The sequence below is a fragment of the Elephas maximus genome, chromosome 22 (assembly GCF_024166365.1).
Source record: "Elephas maximus indicus isolate mEleMax1 chromosome 22, mEleMax1 primary haplotype, whole genome shotgun sequence".
Classification (NCBI taxonomy): Eukaryota; Metazoa; Chordata; class Mammalia; order Proboscidea; family Elephantidae; genus Elephas; species Elephas maximus.
In genome coordinates this window covers 42,168,865-42,190,863 of record NC_064840.1, presented here as the reverse complement: position 1 = coordinate 42,190,863, position 21,999 = coordinate 42,168,865, and the positions used below count along the sequence as shown (strand labels likewise).

At 40.2% G+C, this 21,999-nt stretch overlaps 1 protein-coding gene across 12 annotated transcripts in view; it reads left to right on the top strand.

The window, feature by feature from the left end:
• Positions 1-21,999, top strand: part of MSRA (methionine sulfoxide reductase A) — an 816,105-nt gene that overhangs the window by 256,826 nt on the left and 537,280 nt on the right. For 2 of the 12 annotated variants that reach the window (XM_049866290.1, XM_049866291.1), the window contains exon 2: positions 10,648-10,704. The exons of the other annotated variants lie outside the window; for them this stretch is intronic. The gene's annotated coding sequence lies outside the window, so the exon portion shown is untranslated. The remainder of the gene's footprint in view (positions 1-10,647; positions 10,705-21,999) is intronic. 12 annotated transcript variants of the gene reach the window in all.

Below are 21,999 nucleotides of genomic sequence, written 5' to 3'. Positions count from 1 at the left end.
ACCAGTCTTTCATTTCTTCACATCACCTTGACTTCATCTCCATATGAAAGATCTATGACTACATTTTTTTAGTCCCTCTTTTTTGTTTTAATGTCATCACCTTTTACATAATGACATCTCTGTTTCCCTGTTTGGAGCGTTTAACTTTGATTTGTTTTTGTGATTTCACTATCTGGGTATGTATCTCATTGCTCTGTCCTATATTCTAGTCTTGGGTTGTTATCTGATGTTATTGATTTTCTAAACGGAGGACTCCCTTTAATATTTTTTGTAATTTTGGTTTGGTTTTTGCAAATTCCCTAAAGTTCTACTTATCTGGTATTGCCCTAATTTTACCATCATATTTGAGAGACAGTTTTGCTGGGTATATATAATTCTTGGCTGGCAGTTTTTTTTTCCTCCAAGGCTTTATATATGTCATCCCATTTGCCTTCTTGCCAGCATGGTTTCTGCTGAGTGGTCTGAGCATAGTCTTATTGACTCTCCTTTGTAGGTGACGTCTTGTTTATCCCTAGCTGCTCTTAAAATTCTCTCTTTATCTTTGGTTTTGGCAAGTTTGATCATAATACGTCTTGGTGACTTTCTTTTGGATCTACCTGTGTGGGATTTGATGAGTACCTTGGATAGATATCTTCTCATCTTTACAATATCAGGGAAGTTTTCTGCCTACAAATCTTAAATTGTCTCTGTATTTTCTGTTATCCCCTCCTTCCCCATTCTGGCACTCTCATCAGTCATAGGTTATTCCTCTTGATAGAGTCCCACATAATTGGAAGTTTTCTTCATTAAAAAAAAAATTCTTTTGTCTGATTTTTATTCATATATGTTGGTGGCAGGTGCTTTATCTTCAGTCTTACTAATTCTGACTTCTGTTGCCTCAATTCTGCTCTTATGACTTTCTATTGTGTTGTCTAATTCTGAAATTTTATTGTTCATGTTCTTGATTTTTGTTTGCTGTCTCTCTATAGATTCTTGCAGCTTATTTGTCTTTATGCCCTTCTCTAATCTTTTTAAGTTCCTTTGTTGCTTTGTCTGTGTGCTCCTTGGCTTGTTCTGTATTTTGACTGATCTCCTTCCTGATCTCTTGAAGAGTCCTGTATATTACACTTTTGTATTTTACCTCTTGTAATTCCAGGATATTCTCTTCATCTGGAAGATTTCTTTATTCTTTGTTTTGGGAGCTTGGTGAAGCCATCATGGTCTGCCTCTTTATGTGATTTGATATCGACTGTTGTCTCCAAGAAAACCCTGGTGGCATAGTGGTTAAGTGCTACAGCTGCTAACCAAAGGGTCAGCAGTTTGAATCTGCCAGGCGCTCCTTGGAAAGTCTATGGGGCAGTTCTACTCTGTCCTATAGGGTCGCTATGAGTCGGAATCGACTTGACGGCACTGGGTTTGGTTTTGGTTGTCTCCGAACCATCAATAAATTATTTTATTATTTAATGTTTGCTTACTGTGTCCTAGTTTCTTGTTTTGTTTTGATATGCCCAAATAAGTTGCATGAGTGAGCTAGTTTGATTATTGGCACCTTTGAAGCTCTAATGCCCTGTCACCAGGTGGTTAGAGCTGTTACTAGGTATGTGAACCCAGTTGTCCATTTAATTTTATTATATGTGTTCAACTTATGTGTCCAGGTAGCCAGTCACCAAGTGTGTGGTACAGGCTCTCACCTATAGTCTTAGATGAGCAGGTGTGATTGGTGTAGGCACAGGTGTCTGGCTGCAGTAGGGGGTCATGTGCTGAGTAAGGCAGGGGGATGTCAACCACACCTGAGTGTCTGTGAGGAAAGCATGTCCATGTTCCCTAGATCACCTAGTTGGGTGGGTTTTGCAGCTGGACTATGGACACCCAATACTGTTGGCTTTTTAAGGACTGGGAGGCATCACTTATCCTTGGTCCCCTGTCGTAGGTGGCTAGGTGGTATGGGTGGAGCTACCAGTCCTCAGGCCCCAGATGTGATTAGGGGAGGACCCTGCTTAATAGGCAGAGCAGTGTCAAACGTCGTGAACCTACCTTTCCACCATATAGCTGAAACAATTGAAGTTAGACTTCCGGTATATACCCTATTGTACTGTGCTGATGAGGGCCTATATTGTTGAAATGGGCCCAGACAGGTCTATGCAGGCATGAAAGGCATTCAAAATCCATGGACCCCTGATATCTGTGCCTAGGCAAAGGAGCTCTTTCTGCCTTGAGTTCCCAGTTTAGGGGCGCTGGTGGATTATTTTTCCTGTTCGTTAATTTGTTTCCTTTCTAAGCCAGGAGAATGGCTCAGGACATGGCATGGTTCCTAGCAATGGGTCCTACGTCCAGCCCAGGCAATGCAGCTATAACTAAAGCCGGCCCGGGACCCAGGGCGGAACAGGGAGGAGTCAGGTAAATGGGGGAGAGTTTTTTTCCCAAAGGGGTGTTTTTTGATCCCCGTGGTAGATTAGATGCATGTACTTATCTTTTGCCGATTAATCGCTGCTGTTCACTGATTCTGGAGTTGTGAGTAGATTCTCTGGCACTCGGTCTCTCCTGATATGGAAAACATGTCCTGAATGCCACTGCTTGCCTCAACACTGGCACCAATGGATCCTGGCCTGCAGAGTGCTGGTTCCCACTGGGTCAGGTCTGGCAGCTCCTCGCTGCTTCTCAACTGTCTGTGCCTCTGCCTGCCACTCAGTCTGATTCCTCAACTTTGTCTTTGATGTTCACGGCTCTTAGATTGTCATATATAATTGATTCACTTGTTTTTTTGGGGTCTTTGTTGTAAGAGGGACCACAGGAAGTGTTTGACTTATCCGCCATCTTGGCCCTGCCTCCCACCTTAAGGGTTTTTATATAGTCAAATGTGAATACCTAAGTTATATACAATTCACATACTTATTACTATCAAGCATTGTTTGAACTTGTTTTTTTTATTTCCTTCATTTGAATGCGTTGAAGAAGACATGAAACCAGATGTTTTCAGAAGCAAGAGGATTAAGAGCTGTGCTAGTATGCTCTGCCTACTTCTTCACCGCTTCCAAATATTGCCAGAGTTTTGAAACCTGCCACTACCCTCTTTTTAGCTGATTTGCTGAACTTGACCTCTTGCCCATGACCTATACCTTGATATCTTCCATTCCAGTCTTTCTTTCTGGGCTCACCTATCAAATTTACAGTTAGTCCTGCAAATAGATAATATCTATACCCTCAATAAACTTGTATACCGATGGAGAAGACAGAAAATAACCAGTAATCAAATGTATATGGTAGTTTTTGAGCACGGTTAGATTAACCAGTAAGCAAGGTATGCACAGGCTTGCAGTAACAAGGTACATATGGGCTTAATTATGTTTTCTTACTAACTGGTAGTGTACAGTTTTATATGGGTTTCACCACATCTGAAATTGTGCACTAAAGGTTAGTAAATAAACAAAAGTAAGCCTGTGTGTACCTTGCTTACTGGGGACTCCATCCCTGTTTTTGACTAGTGTTTGTGTAGAAACCTGAATTAAATGAGAAACTGAGTCAGGCAAATACATGCAGGAAGAGTGTTCTAGAAGGCAGTTGGAATAGCAAGTGTAAAGACCTTGTGGTAACAATCTTGATAAGCTGAAAAGACAGTGCGATGGTGGGTATGGCTAGAGAGGAGTGAAATGAGGCTGGAAACCAGTCAGGGACAGATGGGGGCAAGATTGACAGTAGCTTTCGGTCAAAGTGAAGACGGGAATGTAACCTAAATGATGGGCAGCCTCAGGGAATTTTGAAGTTGGAGGCTGATGTAATTTTATTAACATTGAAGAGAATTATTCAGGTTGCTCACTGGAGAATACACTGAGGTGGTGGGGGACCTAAAGAGAGGGCAAAAGTTAAATCAGGAGGCACTTTCATTAGTGGCAGAAATTCGAGGCTGTTGGACTAAAGGCCTAGTTCCTTGATGAACTGGTTGAGTAGTGATAGAGGTGGTAGGATGTGGTTCTACTCATATATTTTGAAGGTTGAACAAGCGGGACTTACTGCTCTTCGGAAGAGATAGTTTCTCTGAGAATATTCAGTGCCCTGGAGCCTAACTTAAATCCATGCTCCTATATGTGAATGGTCTTTCCTCCATGATCTCTGTGCATTGGCCTGACAATGCGTTAGGTGTGCATTTGAGGTCATTTTTGTTGTTGTAAGGTGCTGTTGCGTCAATTCCAACTCATAGTGACCCTATGTACAACAAACACTGCCCAGTCCTATGCCATCCTCACAGTCATTGCTATGTTTTAGCCACCTTGTCAGCCCATCTCATTGAAGGTCTTCCTCTTTTTCAGTGACCCTCTACTTTACCAAGCATGATGTCCTTCTCCAGGGACTGATCCCTCCTGAAAACATATGCAAAGTATATAAGACGAAGTCTCGCCATCCTCCCTTCTAAGGAGCATTCTGGCTATACTCCTTCCAAGACAGATTTGTTTATTCTTCTGGCAGTCCCAGGTATATTCAAAATTCTTTGCCAACACCACAATTCAAAGGCATCAATTCTTCTTCAGTCTTCCTTATTCATTGTCCAGCTTTCACATGAAGCCACTGAAAATACCATGGCTTGGGTCAGGAGCATTTAGTACTCAAATGACATCTTTGTTTTTTAACACTTTAAAGAGGCCTTTTGCAGCAGATTTGTCCAATGCAATACATTGTTTGATTTCTTGACTGGTGCTTCCAAGGGTGTTGATTTTAGATCCTAGTAAAATGAAATCCTTGACAACTTCAATCTTTTCTCCGTTTATCATGATGTTGGTTATTGGTCCTATTGTGAGGATTTTTGTTTTCTTTATGTTGAGATATAATCCATACTGAAGGCTGTAGTCTTTGATCTTTGTCAGTAAGTGCTTCAGTCCTCTTTCAGCAAGCAAGATTGTATCATCTGCATAATGAAGGTTGTTAATGAGTCTTCCTCCAATCCTGGTGCCATGTTCTTCTTCATGTAATCCAGCTTCTCAGATTATTTCCTCAGCATACAGATTGAATAAGTGTAGTAAAAGGATACAGTCCTGATGCCCACTTTTCCTGATTTTAAACCACACAGTATTCCTTTGTTCTATTCGAACAACTGCCACTTGGCCTGTGTACAGGTTCTGCTTGAGCACAATTAAGTGTTCTATAATTCTCATCCTTTGTAGTGTTATCCATAATTTGTCATGGTCCACACAGTTGAATGCCTTTCCATAGTCAATAAAACAGAGCTAAACATCTTTCTGGTATTCTCTGCTGTCAGTCAAGATCCATCTGATATCAACAGTGATATCCCTTGTCCCACATCCTTTTCTGAATCCACCACTTGTCTGTCAGTTTCTTGTGTTGTGGTGGGTTGCGTATTGCTGTGATGCTGGAAGCTATGCCACTGGTATTTCAGATACCAGCAGGGTCACCCATGGTGGACAGGTTTCAGTGGAGCTTCCAGATAGACAGTAGGACCTGATGACCTACTTCTGAAAAAAAATGGCCAGTGAAAGCCTTACAAATATCAGCAGAACATTGTTTTATATAGAGTAGTCCCCCATTATCTGCAGAAGATGCATTCCAAAACCTCCAGTAGATGCCTGAAACCACAGATAGTACCGAACCCTATATTTTGTGTTTTGTCCTGGCTTCTCCTCTTTTGGGTCCCTCACAGGCTGCACTCAATGTTCTGGCCAAGGCTGAGGCCTCATCTGAAGGTTTGACAGGGGAAGGATCTGCTTCCGTGCTTACTTATATGATTGTTGGCAGTCAGTTCCTCTAGGTTGTTGGACTGAGGTCCTCAGTTCCTTGCTGGCTGTTGTCTGGAGACCACCCTCAGTTCCTTGCCACATGGCCCTCTCCAACATGGCAGCTTGCGTCATTAAAGCATGTAAGAGAGAGAGTTTATTAGCAAGACAGAAATCATAGTCTTTTGTAACTTAATCATGGAAGTGGTATACCCTCAATGTTGCCATATTCTATTACTTAGAAACAAGTCATTCAAGGAAAAGGGATTACACAAGGTGTTACAGATTGAATTGTGTTCCCCCCAAAATATGTGTTGTAATCCTACATTCTGTGCCTGTGGTTTAAACCCCATTTGGGAATAGGTTGTCTTTGCTATGTTAATGAGACAGGATTAGTGTAGGGTGTCTTAAATCAATCCCTTTTGAGATATAAAAGAGATTACGCAAGCAAGTGAAAGGATCAGAGGTGGGGAAAAACACATGCCAAGCCACGTGGAGATCTCTAAGGAACCAGGAAGCAGAAGTTGAAGAGACAAGTACCTTCCTCCAGGGCCAACAGTGAGAGAAAGCCTTCGTCTAGAACCAGCTCTCTGAATTCGGACTTCTAGCCGAATTTCTGTTTGTTAAAGCCAACTGTCTATGGTATTTCTGTTATAGCAGCGCTAGATAACTAAGACACAAGGCCATAAGGAGATGGAGGTGGGGGTCATGGGAGTCCATCCTAGAGACTGTGTCATGGATTGAATTGTGTCCCCCCCATAATATCTGTCAACTTGGCTAGGTCATGATTCCCTTGTATTGTCTACCATTTTATCTTCTGATGTGATTTCCCTATATGTTGTAAATCCTATCACTACAATGTAATAAGATGGATTAGCAGCAGTTATATTGATGAGGTCTACAAGATTAGGTAGTGTCTTAAGTCAATCTCTTTTAAGATACAAAAGAGAGAAGTGAGCGGAGAGACAGGGGAACCTCATACCACCAAGAAAGCAGTGCTGGGAGCAGAGCACATCCTTTGGACCTAAGGTTCCTGAGCTGAGATGCCCCCAGACCGAGGGAAGACTGATGACAAGGACCTTCCTGCAGAGCCAACAGACAGAGCCTTCCTCTGGAGCCAATGCCCTGAATTCGGACTTCTAGCCTACTGGACTGTGAGAGAATAAACTTCTCTTCATTGAAGCCATCCACTTGTGGTATTTGTGTAATAGCAGCACTAGATGACTAAGACAGACTGCCTGCCACATCTGTGAATCGTGGATTGACTCACAGAATATTACAGCAGAATCATCCTGGACCCTTCTTGTTTCTTACAGATGAGGAACCTAACACTCAACAAGGTGATGTGACTTGCCCAAGACCATAGCTAGTATGAGGTAGAGCTGGGACTTATGATTTAGAACCCAGTGGAGTGTCAGTGGATTATATTTAGCCTGCCACAAAGCTGACAGCTTGTGGTTTTTATGCTTGCAGTTTCAACCTCGGGATTTTATTCATCTGCACATTTTAAATGCCCTGCCACCACCTGGAGATCCCAGGCCAAAGTCCTGGGATATAAATGCCCCATCTGGGGCTCTGTTTGAGACTCAAGATGTTAAGGCTTTAAAAAAAAAAAAAAAAAGGCTTACCTATGTTAAATTCTGTGTTTTCTGTACTTTTTTCCTTTCTTGCATCAATATGTCTTTAAAGCATATAATGTAGTTTAGAGCAAGCCTTTAAAGCAACACAAAGCATGATTGAATTAGCCATCTCACTTGTCTTTGACATTTTCTTTTATAGTTTCATTTAATGCCAAGAAGAGACCACCATGTTAAGAGCCTTCAATTTTATAGTTTAGTTTATCTTAAATCTGAACTTTGTGTTTTCTCCTAGATCTTAAGGCCAGGGTGGCTCTCCAGACATGGTGCTGCACTGGCCCATCAGACCTGGCTATAAGTGTGTCATTTTAGGCCTTTGTCACACTAGGATATAGAAGGTGATAAAGATAGGTTAGTCATGGCCAGGACTGGGACTAAAAAAAAAAGGACTAGGTGAGAACTATTGGAAGACAGATCTATGGCATGCCACCTGGTACTTATGGCCTCAGTTTTCCAGGGACCAAAGGTGAGTAATGGGTCAGGAGGAGGTGAGAGGTTTAGAAAATGGCTGGAACGCCCACTGAGACCTACTGTAAACAGCCAGGGAAGAATCCTACAACAAAGAAGCCAGAACAGTTGTTGGGAGTCCATGGTACCCACAGTCAATGACAGGCCAAAAGTCTGCGAGCTTGAAGCAGTGGCGTTCAAGGCAAAATGGTGTAAAATATGGAAGCTCAGATAGAGCAGAATAGCAACACTGGTGAGCAGAGAGCGGTGGCAAAGACATTTGCCCCTGGACTTTTTTTTTTTTTTTTTTTTTAAAGAATCTTTCATGGTAGCCCAGGCCTGGATATAGAGGCATGGTGTCCTTTCTGTTAGCTGGAATAGAAGCAGGTGTGCATCAGGAAAGGAAAGCTGAGGCTGTTGCTATTGGTGTTAGTTGTAGAATTTACTTTCCCTCATTGCACTCTTTACATAGCCAGCTTTGAAATAATTTTCCCCCTCTTAAAGATTTGTAGAATACAAACCTCTTCCCATGAAGCATAAGAAATCAATTTTCTGTGTCTAGGAACTGTGAACCCTGATAACTATATTCCCTCTAAATGTAGAAGGTTTTCTTAAAAAAAAAAAACTATGTTTAAAGAAAAACAAACAAAACCAAACCCATTGCCATTGAGCCAATTCTGGCTCATAGAGACCTACAGGATAGAGTAGAATGCCCCATAGGGTTTTCAAGGCTGTAATCTTTACAGAAGCAGACTGCAACATCGTTCTTCTGCAGAGTGACAACTAGTGGGCTTGAACTGTCGACCTTTCAGTTGGCAGCCTAGCGCTTAACCACTGTGCCACCGGGGGTCCTAATGTTATATTCAGTGAAAATAGCAGAAGAGCCCCCTTTCTTTCCAGGCCAGGATCAAATAGCTTAATTTACATAGAATTCTAGGGTTACTTTTAAAATATTTCCCTGATCAGTTCTTTTAGAAACTGGCAAGAAAATTTTTAATGGTAAAGAAATATTTAAAACAACAATAAAGATTCCTTAGATTTGTCTGATACTTTAAGCTTACCATGCCCATCTTCCCATATATTACCACCTGATCCACATAAAAATCTGGGCGGGCAGGTAGAGCATATGTGACCTAATTTGATGGAAGATGTCAAGATCTAGATTGAGAAAAGTTAAGTGATGTGTCAAAGGACACACAGCTATATGTTATACAACTAATAACTATATGCAGCCAGGCTTCATACCTAAGTCTTCTGACTTCAAATCCAATGCTCAGATTGAGCAGCCTGATTCTATCACCCACTCTTTGAGAGAAAGAAAGGGTGAAAGAAGAAAAAGAAAGTAAATGACATTGAATAAAATATGAGAATAAATAGTTTACATGCATAGCATTATGATCTTTATTGCAGAGCTGAGATCTGGTTCATGCCTTCTGCTCTTTGTGAATATTCCCAACATTTACCATGAAATCCTTTCTCTGCAGAGCCCCTGCTGATCTCCCATCTCTGGAAGTTGGCTGTGCCCTTAGTGAATGTGAACCCCCTTGTGGACAATTGGTGACTGAAGGACAGCTGGCTGCAAGGGGCAGTTCATCACTATGCATCACGGCTGGGAACTAGCAGTCATTAGAATTCGTTATAAATGCCTCAGAGTCCCAGGAATGTCACTTAATTCTCACTGAGCAACTGGAAGATGCTACCAGCTGTGGATCTAGGGTTTCCCCCAAAGATTTTACCTGAGAATCAGGGACAAGTAGGTCACGTGGTCTGATGATGAGTGGAGGTAAGGCAGAAACGCCTGTTTCTACTTCAGAATAGATACTCTGTGGGCACAGTTTAACCCTTAATGCCCCTAATGGGCCAAGGAATACTCAAGAGTGTCTTTGAGAGTCATTGGAAAGAGGGGCATGAACAGAGAAGCGAGAGAAATAACCAAAGGAAGAGTGAAGGAGAGAGTTATACATGGTATTTTATACCTTCAACATGGGACCCCAGATTGCTTTCCAACGTTATGGGTCTTGATTGCCTGCAATATCTCTGACTGAGTCTTAGATGATGGCCCAAACTAATCATTCAGTCAGTCCCCGGGACCTTTGTTCCCTAAGTTCACTCAATCTCAGATGTTGTCTCAGGCTGGGTTCTCTGGACAAGCAAAACCAGTGAAGTGAGAGATTTATATCAAGAAAATGATGCATGTGTTAATAAAGGCTGGAAAGTCCCAAGTCCATGGGTCAGGTGTCAGGCTAGAGGCTTCTCCTCACTCACATAACTTCAGGAGCTCAGAAACCCAAGATCTGCAGGTCAGATGGCAGGCTACTGGCTCATAGGCTATAAAAGAGGCTGGCAAATTCGAGATTGGTAGGTAAGATGGCAGGCTGCTGGCTCATAGGCTGCAGAGATCACTGAATCCCAAGATCATCAGGCAATATGGCAAGCCTCTGGCTGAAGTTCCACGAACCAGAGATCAGATGATGACACGCCGGATGCAGGATCTAGAGCAAGCAAAAGCCAGCAAACTTTTCTAGAAAGTCTATATTGGATGCAGGCCATCCCCCAAGGAAAATCCCTTTCAACTGCTTGGCTGCTCATAGCAAATCTCATCGTGGAGGCAATTAGATCATTACATAACTGCCAAACTATGTCATAACTGCCAAACCATTGAGAATCATGGCTCAGCCAAGTTGACACACAACTTTAACCATCACAGATGTCTTCCTTTCTTCCCTAGTTTTTTACCTATGGAAACCATACTCATCTTTCAAAGCTCAACTGTAATGCTAGGACCAAGGACTTTCATGTGGATCATTTCCTCAGAAGTCTTACAATAGCTCCATAAGTTGATATTGTTTTCATTCATTTTTCAGATAAGGAAATTGAAGCTCAGAAGGTTATGTGATTTGCTCAAAGACACAGTTCTGGTGGTGAGTAGAGCCCACTAGAACTCCCCATACAGTTCTTTTGACTCTCCAGCCAAGGCTCCTTCCACATTATGCTCCACTCGTATCTTATTGGCCTTCCCCTTGCTGATAATATGGTTGTACTGGGCTTGGACACAGTGGTGAAATTAGCCAGGTTTGATTCCTGTGCTCCTGGCCCTTTCTCGTGAAGCCTTTCAAAAACAGTTGCCTTTGAATTGGTTCTGACTCAGGGAGACCCCATGGTTTTCGATGACTGATTTTTTGGTAGCAGATTGCTAGGTCTTTCTTCGGAGGTGCCTCCGAGTGGCTGTGAACCTCCAACCTTTCAGTCACCAGCTGAATGCATTCGCTGTTTGCATCAGTCAGGAACCCCGTGAAGCCTTTAACTAGCATATTATTTACCTCTTTACTGGAACAGTAGCTTCTCCGTGCCCTCACATTCTCATCCTTTTCTGTCCTATCTCTCAGAGTTTTGTTCTAGGACAGGGGTCAGCAAACTTTTCCTGTAAAGGTCCAGATAATAAATATACTACACTTTACAGGCCATACTGTCACTGTTGCAACTATTCAGCTCTGCTTCTTTATTGTGAAAGCAGCTATATTATTAAAGATGATATATAAATCAATGAGTGTGACTGTGTTCCAATAAAACTTTATTTAGACACTGAAATTTGAATTTCATATGATTCGCATGTGTCATAAAATAATCCTCTGATATTTTTCAACTATTAAAAAAAATGAAAACCATTCTGAACTCATGGGCCTTACAAAAGCGGGTGGCAAACTGGATTTGGCTAGAGGGCGATAGTTTGCCAGCCCCCATTCTAGGAAATAATTGGATAGTAAACATGTACCTTTGGGTAAAATTGTCACTGTGTTAGGTCTCCTGGAAGCACCGACAATTAAGTCTTTGATTGCAGGTGAAAGGCTTTGTCATCTCCTAAAGGGATTTTTGGGCAGTTGTGGCCGTGATGGTGGGGTGGGAGAGGTGATACCAAGGACATAGCTGCCTATGTGTAAAATAAGGTCAGGCTTGCTGTGCTATTATTGTCTCTCTAGTGAAAATGTTAGGTTTAAACCCTATTTTGTCATTTGTGTTTGAGCTCTGTGTAGAGAAAAACATCTTGCTTTTTGTTTTTCGAAAATATCTTTTTGCGTGCGCTGTCATCAGCCATTCTGATTGTTGATTTTGTAAATTCATACTTTTTAGTATTGTTAGAGGGATCGCTTTTTTTGTAAACAATTTCGTGAAGTTTTTATTTCAGTTGGTACCTACATGGAGTTTCAGTTTTAGTTAAACTTTTAATCTCAACTAGATTTTAAAGATATGGGCACCTGCCATTATACTAGAGAGGACTACTTTAGACTCCTTTAATGTGAAAACTGCAGCAAAGGGTCCAATAAGCTGCTGTCTACCTTCTTTTGGCCATGAAGATCAATGGTTGACCTACCTCCGCATGGTCTCTAAGTGATTCACAGTAACTATGGAACCTGGGCCTTTGCATTGCCTGAAACTTGGTCTGTGGTCTCTTGAAGTTTGCTTTTTACCCACTCTTGAGTGCACCCTAGAGTAAAAGCTTTCATAAAAAGTTACACCAGCTTGTGGAATTTGGAAAGAAGCACAGGAAAGAAAATGGAAATTTAATAAGGAACTTGATGGCTCTCACTAGTCGCCAAGCTATCTTCTGCACCCAGCCTCCCCCACTCCAGTGTTGTTTGTTAGCAACTTTACTAAGAATGCTGCAGCTAGGGTACTATGTAGGTGCTTGATTATATAGTCACCCTTCAAAATGAACATTCCACAGCCCAAAAGGAATGTTTATGTAATGTATTTCTGTACAAATGTGCAACTGATAATCTGAGAAAATGAAAAATAAGTAGTTTGTCCATTGTAATAAAAAGGTGCAACTTATTCCTCTGTATTTCTTCCCAAAGTGTTTTAATTATAGTTAAATGTTAATAGTAAGCAGTGGAAAAAGAATAAAATCAACAAATCATTATTATTTTTAAATTAATCTTAAAGCTTTAAGTGTATTAGGTAAACATGTTTCCCTGTCAGCATGGAGTTTATACTCTGGCTATTTCTCTGTTTGAGGTAGTTCTGTAGTAGTTCTACTGTACTAAAGGCCTCTTGGAGCCCTGGTGGCCGAATGGTTAAATACTTGGCTGCTAACTAGTGGCTACACAGGAGAAAAGACCTGGAGATCTGCTCCCATAAAGATTATAGCCTAGGAAACCCAATGGGCAGTACTACTCTGTCCCATAGGGTTGCTGTGAGTCAGAATTGACTTGATGGCATGGAACAACTAAATGACAAAGTCCTCTTGCCCATGCTAGTACCAGGGCTTCCACTGCACACCTATGCCACTGGTTGCAGATGGCCTGCTCCCCAGCATGCATTCTGGAGGGTGGTCTATTGCTTGCCCAGCATCTCCAGATCAGCTCTGGCCTGGCCAAACCACTGAATTTCTCAGCTTTATGGTGGGCCAAACCACACATTCTCCAGTGAGGTCTGAGCACCTTCTTAGTTAGTCTCTCTCAGCCTGAGGGTACTATTGTTTCCTTCAGGCCTTCAAACCGGCTCATTCTAGTTTGACCCACTGCTGAGAATTTGCATTTGCACCCCAGATACACTGATTCAGAATCTACATTTTAACAAGATCCCCAGGTGATTATTTTGTACCCTCAGGTGATATATTACAATCACCTGGGGATCTTGTTAAAATGTAGATTCTGATTCAGTATATCTGGGGTAGAAAGAGAAATTTTCAGTAGGGGGTCGAACCAAAGCGAACCAGTTTGAAGGCCTGGTTTCCTTTTATTGTATAGCTATTATTTTATCATAGTCTATAATTCTTTATGTTAAACTTCCCCTTTTTAGCCCCAATATATAGCATAAATAGATTACCAGGATTAACTAAAAGTGCACACACAGAAGAAAATGAACTACATAAATGAGACCTCCTAGAAATTAAACACTTGTGCTTCGTAAAAAACTTCTCCAAAAGAGTAAAAGAGAATGTACAGCTTGGGAAAATTTTTTTGGCTACAACATATTCAACAAGGGTTTAATCTCTTTAAAATTTATAGAAAACTTCAACATCTCAACAACAACAAATAATCCAATTAAAAAATGGACAAAGGACATGAACAGAGACTTCACCAAAAAAGACATTCAGGCTGCTAACAAACATATGAAGAAATGCTCACAATCATTAGCAGTTAGAGAGATGCAAATCAAAACTACAACGAGATATCGTCTTACCCCAACATTACTGGCACTAATTAAAAAAACAGAAAATAACAAATGTTGGCAAGGATGTGGGGAGATTGGAACTCGTGGAACTAGTGGGAATGTAAAATGGTACAACCGCTATGGAAAACGGCATGGCACTTCCTTAAAAAGCTAGAAATAGAACTATCACATGATCCAGCAATCCCGCTACTAGGTATATGCCCTAAAGAAGTAAGAGCTGTGACACAAATGGACACATGCACACCCATGTTCATTGCAACATTATTCACAATAGCAAAAAGGTGGAAGGAACCTAAGTGCCCATTAACAAACTGTGGGACATACACACAATGGAATATTACGTACAAAGAATAATGACAAATCCATGAAACATCTCACAACATGGATCAATCTGGAGGGCATTATGTTAGGTGAAGTAAGTCAATAACAAAAAGACAAATATTATATGAGACAGCTTTTACAAAGTAACAACAAAAGGTTTATACACAGGAAAAGGAAAAAAAAAAAAGATAAAAAAGATGCTTTGATAGTTACCAAGGATGAAGGTGGGGGGGGGGCAGGGAAAATTATGAAAGAGGTAGTAGGCATGAGTTAATACCGGTGAAGGGAAAGGCAATATACAATATGGGAGAAGTCAGCACAACATGACCAAGGCAAGAGAGGACACTAAGGGGAATGCAGGAATAAAAGACAACTATGGAGCCCTGCCTGGTGGTGCAATGCTAAAAGTAAGGGCTGCTAACTAAAAGGTCAGCAGTTTGAATCCACCACCATTCCTTGAAAACCCTACGGGGCATTTCTCCTCTTTCCTGTAGGATCACTATGAGTCCAAATCAACTTGATAGCAATGGGTTCGTTTTTGATGCTGTCTACTATAAAAATAGTATAGACAATCCTGCAACAATACAATCAACAAACAATAATCTATGAATTTATACATAGATATGCCAAGAAGTGAGGGAGAGGGTAAGGGAACACACCCACCAGCAGATACAGGTTTGGAGGTAGAAATTTCTAAATACATGTGTAGGTGCTCCTTAGATATGAATATAGACAATAGAGCACACAAGTGGCACAGTCAGGAAAACCTCTTAGACATAACTAGATACTTCATGTGATTAAGTTCCCAGGCTTGAAGACAAAGGACCATAGACTTGGGGAACATCTGTGTCAGTTGGAACAACATAGTTCCTTTTCTTTCTTTCTTTTTTTTTTTTTTATTGTGCTTTAAGTGAAAGATTACAAATCAAGTCAGTCTCTCACACAAAAACTTATATACACCTTACTACATCCTCCCAATTGCTCTCCCCCTAATGAGACAACCCACTCCCTCCCTCCACTCTCTCTTTTCGTGTCCATTTCGCCGGCATCTAACCCCCTCTACCCTGTCATCTTCCTTCCAGGGAGGAGATACCAACATAGTCTCAAGTGTCCACCTGATCCAAGAAGCTCACTCCTCGCCAGCATCCCTCTGTCCAGTCCAATCCCTGTCTTTGGGAATGGTTCCTGTCCTGGGCCAACAGAAGGTCTGGGGACCATGACCACTGGGGTCCTTCTAGTCTCAGTCAGACCATTAAGTCTGGTCTTTTTATGAGAATTTGGGATCTGCATCCCACTGGTCTCCTGCTCCCTCAGGGGTTCTCTGTTGTGTTCCCTGTCAGGGCAGTCATCGGTTGTAGCCAGGCATCATCTAGTTCTTCTGGTCTCAGGGTGATGTAGTCTCTGGTTTACGTGGCCCTTCCTGTCTCTTGGGCTCATAATTACCTTGTGTCTTTGGTGCCCTTTATTCTCCTTTGGTCCAGGTGGGTTGAGACCAATTGATGCATCTTAGATGGCCGCTTGCTAGCATTTAAGACCCAGACGCCACTCTCCAAAGTGGGATATGGAATGTTTTCTTAATAGATTTTATTATGCCAACTGATTTGGATGTCCCCTGAAACCATGGTTCTCAAACCCCTGCTCCTGCTACACTGGCCTTCGAAGCATTCAGTTTATTCAGGAAACTTCTTTGCTTTTGGTTTAGTCCAGTTGTGCTGACCTCGCCTGTATTGTGTGTTGTCTTTCCTGTCACCTGAAGTAGTTCTTATCTACTATCTAATTATTGGTTCCCCCCTCCTACCCTCCCTCCCTCCCTCGCCCCTCTCGTAACCATCAAAGAATATTTTCTTCTCTGTTTAAACTATTTCTCTAGGGCTTACAATAGTGGTCTTATACAATATTTGTACTTTTGCAACTGACTAATTTCACTCAGCATAATGCCTTCCAGATTCTTCCATGTTATGAAATGTTTCACAGATTCATCATTGTTCTTTATCGATGCGTAGTATTCCATTGTATTGGGTAAATCTGCTGCAAAGGACCTCTTGAAAGTGTTGAAGAGCAAAGATGTCACCTTGAAAACTAAGGTACACCTGACCCAAGCCATGGTATTTTCAATGGCATCATATGCATGTGAAAGCTGGACAATGAATAAGGACGACGGAAGAAGAATTGATGCTTTTGAATTGTGGTGTTCGCGAAGAATATTGAATATACCATGGACTGCCAAAAGAATGAACAAACCTGTCTTGGAAGAAGTACAACCAGAATGCTCCTTACAGGCAAAGATAGTGAAACTGCATCTTACATACTTTGGACACGTTGTCAGAAGTAATCAGTCCCTGGAGAAGGACATCATGCTTGGTAGAGTACAGGGTCAGCGGAAAAGAGGAAGACCCTCAACGAGGTGGATTGACACAGTGACTGTAACAATGAGCTCAAGTGTAACAGTGATTGTAAGGATGGGTCAGGACCAGGCAGGGTTTCGTTCTGTTGTGCAGAGGGTCGTTATGAGTTGCACCTGACAACAACAACAACAGTATTCCGTTGTGTGGATATACCATAATTTATTTATCCATTCATCAGTTGATAGGCACTTTGGTTGCTTCCATCTTTTTGCTGTTTTAAACAGTGCTGCAATAAACACGGGTGTGCGTATATCTGTTTGTGTAAAGGCTCTTATTTCTCTAGGATGTATTCCGAGGAGTGGGATTGCTGCATCATACGGTAGTTCTCTTTCTGCCTTTTTACAGAAGCGCCAAATCGATTTCCAAAGTGGTTGTACCGTTTGGCATTCCCACCAGCAGTGTATAAGTGTTCCAATCTCACCACAGCATCTCCAACATTTATTATTTTGTGTTTTATGGATTAATGCCAGCCTTGTTGGAGTGAGATGAAATCTCACTATAGTTTTGATTTGCATTTCTCTAATGGCTAATGATCCTGAGCATTTCCTCATGTATCTGTTAGTTACCTGAATGTCTTCTTTAGTGAAGTGTCTATTCATATCTTTTGCCCATTTTTTAATTGGGTTATTTGTCTTTTTGTAGTTGAGTTTTTGCAGTGTCACGTAGATCTTAGAGATCAGGTGCTGATCGGAAATGTCATACCTAAAAACTTTTTCCCAGTCTGGAGGTAATCTTTTTACTCTTTTGGTGAAATCTTTAGATGAGCATAGGCGTTTGATTTTTAGGAGCTCCCAGTTACCTGGTTTCTCTTCGTCATTTTTAGTAATGTTTTGTATTCTGTTTGTGCCTTGTGTTAGGGCTCTTAATGTTGTCCCTATTTTTTCTTCCATGATCTTTATGGTTTTAGATTTTATATTTAGGTCTTTGATCCATTTTGAGCTCGTTTTTGTGCATGGAGTAAGGCATGGGTCTTGTTTCCTTTTTTGCAGGTGGATATCCAGCTATGCCAGCACCATTTGTTAAAAAGACTGTCTTTTCCCCATTTAACTGTTTTGGAGCCTTTGTCAAATATCAACTGCTCATATGCGGATGGATTTGTGTCTGGATTCTCAGTTCTGTTCCACTGGTCTATGTATATGTTGTCATACCAGTACCAGGCTGTTTTGACTACTGTGACGGTATGATAGGTTCTAAAATCAGGTGGAGTGAGGCCTCCCACTTTGTTCTTCTTACTCAGTAATGCCTTATTTATCCGGGGCCTCTTTCTCTTCCATATGAAGTTGGTGATTTGTTTCTCCATCTCGTTAGAGAATGTCGTTGGAATTTGGATCGGAATTGCACTAAATGTATAGATTGCTTTTGGTAGCATAGACATTTTTATAATGTTAAGTCTTCCTATCCACGGGCAAGGTATGTTTTTCCACTTTTTTAGGTCTCTTTTGGTTTCTTGCAGAAGTGTATTTTGGTTTTCTTTGTATATTTGTATATTTTATTATTATTATTATTTTGTGTAAGTCTTTTACATCTCTGGTAAGATTTATTCCTAAGTATTTTCTCTTCTTGGGGGCTACTGTAAATGGTATTGATTTGGTGATTTCCTCTTCGATGTACTTTTTATTGGTGTAGAGGAATCCAGCTGATTTTTGTGTGTTTATCTTGTATCCTGATACTCTGCTGAACTCTTCTATTAGTTTCAGTAGTTTTCTGGAGGATTTCTTAGGGTCATCTGCAAATAGGGATCATTTTACTTCTTCCTTGCCAATCTGGGTGCCGTTTATTTCTTTATCTTGCCTAAATGCCCGGGCTAGGACCTCCAGCTCAATGTTGAATAAAAGCGGTGATAAAGGGCATTCTTATCTGGTTCCTAATCTCCGGAGGAGTGCTTTCAGGCTCTCTCCATTTAGGATGATGTTGGCTATTGCGTTTGTATAAATGCCCTTTATTATGTTGAAGAATTTTCCTTCTATTTCTGTTTTGCTGAGAGTTTTTATCAGGAATGTGTATTGAACTTTGTCAAATGCCTTTTCTCCATCGATTGATAAAATCATGTGATTCTTGTCTTTTATTTGTATGATGGATTACATTAATTGTTTTTCTAATGTTGAACCATCCCTGCATACCTGTTATGAATCCCACTTGGTCATCGTGAATTATTTGATATGTTGTTGAATTCTATTGGCTAGAATTTTGTTGAGGATTTTTGCATCTAAGTTCATGAGGGATATAGGTCTGTAATTTTTTTTTTTTTCTTTTTGGTGTCTTTACCTGGTTTTGGTATCAGGGGTATGGTGGCTTCATAGAAAGAGTTTGGGAGTGTTATGTCCTTTTCTATGCTCTGAAATACCTTTAGTAGTAGCTGTGTTAACTGTTCTCTGAAAGTTTGTTAGAAGTCTGCAGTGAGGCCGTCTGGGCCAGGGCTTTTTTGGGGGGGTGGGGGTGTTTTGATTACCTTTTCAATCTCTTCTTATGGGTTTATGTACTTGTTCTACCTCTGTTTGTGTTAGTTTAGGTAGATAGTGTGTTTCTAGGAATTCATCGATTTCTTCTAAGTTTTCCAGTTTGTTAGAGTACAGTTTTTCATTGTAATCTGATATGATTCTTTTAATTTCAGTTGGGTCTGTTGTAATGTCTCCCGTCTTATTTCTTATTCGGGTTTTTGCATCCTCTCCTGTTTTTCTTTTGTCAGTTTGGCCAATGGTTTATCAATTTTATTGATTTTTTTTCAGACAATGAGCTTTTTGTCTTGTTAATTCTTTCAGTTGTTTTTCTGTTTCATTTAGTTCTGGTCTAATTTTTATTATTTATTTTCTTCTGGTGCCTGAGGGTTTCTTTTGTTCTTCTCTTTCTATTTGTTCAAGTTGTAGGGATAATTCTTTGATTTTGGCCCTTTCTTCTTTTTGGATGTGTGCATTTATTGATATAAATTGGCCTCTGAGCACTGCTTTCCCTGTGTACCAAAGGTTCTGAGAGGAAGTGTTTTCATTCTCATTGTATTCTCTGAATTTCTTTATTCCATCCTGAATGTCTTCTATCATCCAGTCTTTTTTAAGCAGGGTATTATTCAGTTTCCAAGTGTGGTTTCTTTTCCCTGCTTTTCCTGTTACTGATTTCCACTTTTATGGCTTTATGCTCAGAGAAGTTGCTTTGTAATATTTCAGTGTTTTGGGTTTTGCTGAGGCTTGCTTTATGACCTAAAATGTGGTCTATTGTAGAGAATGTTCCATGTGCACTAGAAAAGAAAGTATACGTGGTTGCTATTGGGTGGAGTGTTCTGTATTTGTCTATGAGGCCAAGTGTTTTTTTTGTGGCTTTTAGATCTTCTGTGTCTTTATTGAGCTCTTTTCTGGAAGTCCTGTCCTTCACCGGAAGTGGTGTGTTGAAGTCTCCTACTATTATTGCGGAGCTGTCTATCTCACTTTTCAATGCTGATAGAGTTTGTTTTATGTATCTTGCAGCCCTGTCATTGGGCACATAAATATTTAATATGGTTTTATCTTCTTGGTGTATTTTCCATTTAATTATTATATACTGTCCTTCTTTATCCTTTATGATGGATTTAACTTTAATATGTATTTTGTCAGAAATTTATATTGCCACTCCTGCTCTTTTTTGATTGTTGTTTGTTTGATATATTTTTTCCATCCTTTGAATTTTAGTTTGTTTGTGTCTCTGCCTGTAAGGTTGTCTCTTGTAGGCAGCATATAGACAGACCATGTTTTTTAATCCATTCAGCCACTCTCTGTCTCTTTATTGGTGCATTTAGTCTGCTTATTCTGCGTAATTGTGGACAGGTATGAATTTAGTCCTTTCATATTAATGTCTTTTTGTGTGTGTTGTTGACAGTTTCTTCTTCCCATTTAATTTTATGTGCTGAGTAGATTATCTTTATATATTGTCCTTTCCTCATATTCGTTGTTGATTTTGTTTCTGCTGAGTCTTTTTTTTTTTTCTCATATTTTATTCTGATGTGTAGGATAGTTTGTCTCCTTTGTGGTTACCTTATTACTTACCTGTTTTTCTAAACTTAAACCTGATTTTATTTCTTTGTATTGCCTTATCTTCCTCTCCATATGTAAGGTGTACAACTACATTTCTTAGTCCCTCTTTATTGTTTTAATGTTGTCTTCTTATACATAATAACATCGGTGTGAACCTGTTGTGAATGCTGTTTTTATCTTGACTTATTTTTTTGATTTCCCTGTCTCAGTTGACTTCTGATTGTTGTGTCTAGTGTTCTAGTCTTGGGTTTAAAGCTGATATTATTGATTTTCCAACCAAAGAACTGCCTTTAGTATTTCTTGTAGTTTTGGTTTGGTTTTTACAAATTCCCTAAACTTCTGTTTACCTGGAAATGTCCTAATTTCACCTTCATATTTGAGAAACAGTTTTGCTAGATGTGATTCTTGAGTGGCGATTTTTTCCATCAGTTTTGTATATAAGTCATCCCATTGCTTTCTTGCCTGCACGGTTTCTGCAGAGTAGTCTGAGTGTATTCTTATTGACTGTCCTTTGTAGGTGACTTTTTGTTTATCCCTAGCTGGTCTTAAAATTCTCTCTTTATCTTTGGTTTTGGCAAGTTTGATTATATCTTGGTGACTTTAGTTTAACATCTACTTTACGTGGAGTTTGATGAGCGTATTGGATAGAGATCTTCTCATTTTTCATGATATCTGGGAAGCTTTCTGCCAACAAATCATCAACAATTCTCTCTGTATTTTCTGTTATCCCTCCCTGTTCCGGTACTTCAATCACTCATAGTTTGTTTCTCTGGATAGAACCCCATGTGATTCTTAAGTTTTCTTTGTGTTTTTTGTAATTCTTTTATCTGATTTTTCTTTAAATATTTTAGTGACAAGTGATTTATCTTCATGTTCAGAAATTCTGGCTTCTACTTGCTCAGTTCTGCTCCTCTGACTGTCTATTGAGTTGTCTATTTCTGTGATTTTATTGTTAATCTTCTGAATTTCTGATTGTTGTCTGTCTATGGATTTTTCAAGCTTATTAAATTTTTCATTAAGATCCTGAATAATGTTTTTATTTCTTCAGTTGCTTTATCTGTGTATTACTTGACTTGTTCTGTGTATTGCCTGATTTCCTTCCTGATGTCTCGAAGGGTTCTGTATATTAATCTTTTGTATGCTGCCTCTGGTAGTTCCAGGAATGCACTTTCGTCTAGAAGGTCCCTGGATTCTTTGTTTTGAGAGCTTGTACAGGTGATCATGGTCTGTTTCTTTATGTGACTTGATATAGACTGTTGTCTCCGAGTCATCTATAAGTTATTATATTAGTTTATTTTATGTTTGCTTACTGTGTCCT